Source organism: Podarcis gaigeae, assembly GCF_964106915.1.
Source record: "Podarcis gaigeae genome assembly, chromosome: 15".
Taxonomy (NCBI): Eukaryota; Metazoa; Chordata; class Lepidosauria; order Squamata; family Lacertidae; genus Podarcis; species Podarcis gaigeae.
Window position 1 is genome coordinate 8,218,505 of NC_139692.1, and position 3,009 is coordinate 8,221,513.

Consider the following 3,009-nt stretch of genomic DNA (forward strand, 5'->3'; position numbering starts at 1 on the left):
AGGTTAAGAACGGACCTCCGGAACGAATTAAGTACTTAACCTGAGGTACCACTGTATTGCTACACAAGGTGGGAAGAAATGAAAAGAAGTGTACATGTCTGTGCAGAAAAATGTATCCAAGGCAACAAGTGCAGAAGAACATTAGGATGCTAAGTAAAAAAACACAAAAAACCCATACCCACACAATGACTTAAGAGCACTATGATACCACTTTAAACAGCCATAGCTTTCCCCAAAGAATTATGGGAGCTGTAGTTTTTTAAGGGTGCTTAGAGTTGTTAGGAGACCACGATTCTCCTCCCAGAGCAACAGTTCTCAGAATGGTCAACTAACAATCCCTCTTCCTAGGGAATTCTGTAAACGATAGCTCTCAGCACCCATAACACACTACACCTCCCAGAATTCTCGGGAGGAAGCCATGGCTGTTTAAAGTGTTGTGGTTCTGCTTTAAATGTATGGTGAGAATGTCAACAAAGTCAGGTTATCAGCCACTTGGTTCAGTATTGTCTACAATAGCAGCAGTTCCAGAGTTTCAGACAAGAGCCTTTTCCAGGCCTACTTGGAGATTCCAGGGGTTACACCTGGGTTCTATTTTATGCAAAGCATGTGCTCTACCACTGAGCTACAGTCCTGCATAAAGGCAAGAAAGGGGGAAAGGGTATCATTTTCTTGATGTTGTTTCTGTCCAGCACCAGGCTTCCCATCTAATGATTTTTCTGTTAGTTATCCCCTCAGCTTGCAGGACAAAACCAGGTGTGTCTTTTTCAAAGCGCTCGTTTTCAATAGGCCTATAAAAAGCTCCACTGAAGCTTTGCTTGTCTCAGGAAGAAACCCTGCCATCAGGCTTTTCAAATTTCATTTGGCCCTTTGCTGCAGAGAGTTTATAACCATAGTGGACCTCATTACACCGGCATGGGATAAATTGCTGTTTGCTTCCATTTTACAGCTGTGGAGTGAGCAGTGTCTCCTAAGCTTACTTAGTCAGAGGTAAGCCCTACTGATTTTACTAGACTTGCTCTCTAATAAGCATGCTTAGAAAAACCTTCAGAAGAATCCCTCTTTTCAAGCTTTCAACACACAAAGCTGCAGTTATTACTTCAATGTTTGAAGTATCATCAGCTGCCATTAAATCATCCCTCACCATTGATCTCTAACCAATAATCCAACAGTGGGAATGAAGTTGGAGAGCCTACTGATTCTTGTCTATTGATGTAGAGTGGTTTGGGACCAGACTGGAAAACACACCATCCCTGGCCCATCCCCTCATGTGTGAAGAAGCATATGTGTAAAGCTGGCCTATTCCACTGGCCTCGGACATGCACACAGGAATGGACCATTCAAATGCTGCACATCACCTACACTTCAATGTGCCTTGGCCAAAAATGAGTGGTTGAGGTAGCATTTTAATGTTTAATATAAATCCTGTGGTTTTCACCTATGCACCTTGAACTGTACACACTGTGGTGATGTAGTGCTGGGTTGCGGGAGCATGAGGGCTTCTTCAGTTGAAGAGATGTAGTGATTTAGTGTGGAGTTCCTTTTAGGTCTTCTTTGAAGACAGCTGGGAGTAACAGGAAGCTCCAGGGAGTTGGGTATATAAAAAAGATGGGTTGTAACAATGGGGAATCACTAGGCCTAGTTATTAAATTTGCTATGATTGTTACTTCTTGGTTTAGAGTTAATTATTTGTGATTTACTTGGACATAGCATATACACATGAAGCATTTGGACATTCTGTACCCACATGTGCAGAAAGGACAACCAGAGGCTAGGCTGGTGGACTCCTACACTCAGTGGATTGGACTGGAGTCCAATCCAGTCCATTGTGACCTCACTCTAAAAAAAAATCAGACAATGAGTAAAGGCCTATGAAGAAATATGCATCTTGCAGAATTAATAATCATACTTGGGAAAACAGAAACACCCAGCCTTTGTTGCTGGACTCAGTGCAGTGGCAAATCATTTGTGTTTATTTATGCATAAAACTGGAAGGAGGTTTTTCAACCTTTAAATCTTTTCTTGTCATTTTATGTCCCTGCTGTTAAATTTTTTGCTATGTTAATGTCATCCTGGGCTGGTTATATTTATTGCACCTAAATCAATGTTGGGACACCCAGAATACAGAGGGATCAAATCTACTTATTTCAAATACAGTTTTATGATGGTTGAAGCTGACTTTATGAAAGTTGATAAATTTCATCTTGTAGGTTTCAATTTCTCATTCCCAACAGAGATATGGGGAGAATACATTGATACCGCATTTCAAATTGGCTAGATCAGAAGGAACAGCAGCTAAAATCCATTACAACCCAATTACATCCATCAGCTGAAGCTGTGTGCATTCACTCGTGAACATCAGCATTTAATCCATAAAGAGGAACTAATGAGAAATTTGAAAATGGAATCCACGCATCAGTAACTTTGGAGAGATTTTGCTGGGATTAATGAACTGCCAGAACATCGTCAACACACTGAAAAAACTATTCTCCCTAGGTTTGTTTACTGACCAAAACTTAAGAAAGGATTTTGTTTCTTTTTCCCTGCTCAACACATTTATACCTTGACATTTTTATTTTTCTTTCCCTCCTCCTTAGCTTTTCTCCTTCCTTCCTTCCTTCCTTCCCTCTCCCCCTCTCTTTTCTTCCTCTCTTCCTCCCCATTTTACAAAATCCTGGTTATCAGCAAGCTAGCAAGAAAAAGATAAAATGAGGCTCCAATTCAGAAGCAGATATTTGTCTTCTGATAACACTCTCCCACTGCACAAATAAACCTGCGGATACCTGCATGACTATCCCATGTTGTTCCTTCAGCTTACAGCCATTTACTAGCAGGTGGTTAGCGTGTCTACCTGTAATGTTACAGTCTGCTGGCGGGTGGGTGGGTGGGCGGCTAGAATAAAAGTGACTGAAGCAAAGTGTGGAACAGATATGCAGAGGTTCGAGCCAAATGCTTGCTGCATTCTCTGGTCAGCCCTAATAATGTAAAGTCAGATATAGGGGGCGGGTGAAA

At 41.5% G+C, this 3,009-nt stretch overlaps 1 long non-coding RNA gene across 2 annotated transcripts; it reads left to right on the plus strand.

Moving 5' to 3' along the window:
* The first annotated feature begins 374 nt into the window (after window positions 1–374).
* LOC310833016 lies at window positions 375–2,785 on the plus strand. 2 transcript variants are annotated; one of them, XR_014558513.1, is made up of 3 exons: window positions 375–640; window positions 736–987; window positions 2,208–2,785. It is a non-coding gene; the product is annotated as an uncharacterized lncRNA (long non-coding RNA). The 2 variants fall into 2 exon arrangements; XR_014558514.1 differs by having other exon boundaries at window positions 2,232–2,785.
* Window positions 2,786–3,009: the final 224 nt, after the last annotated feature.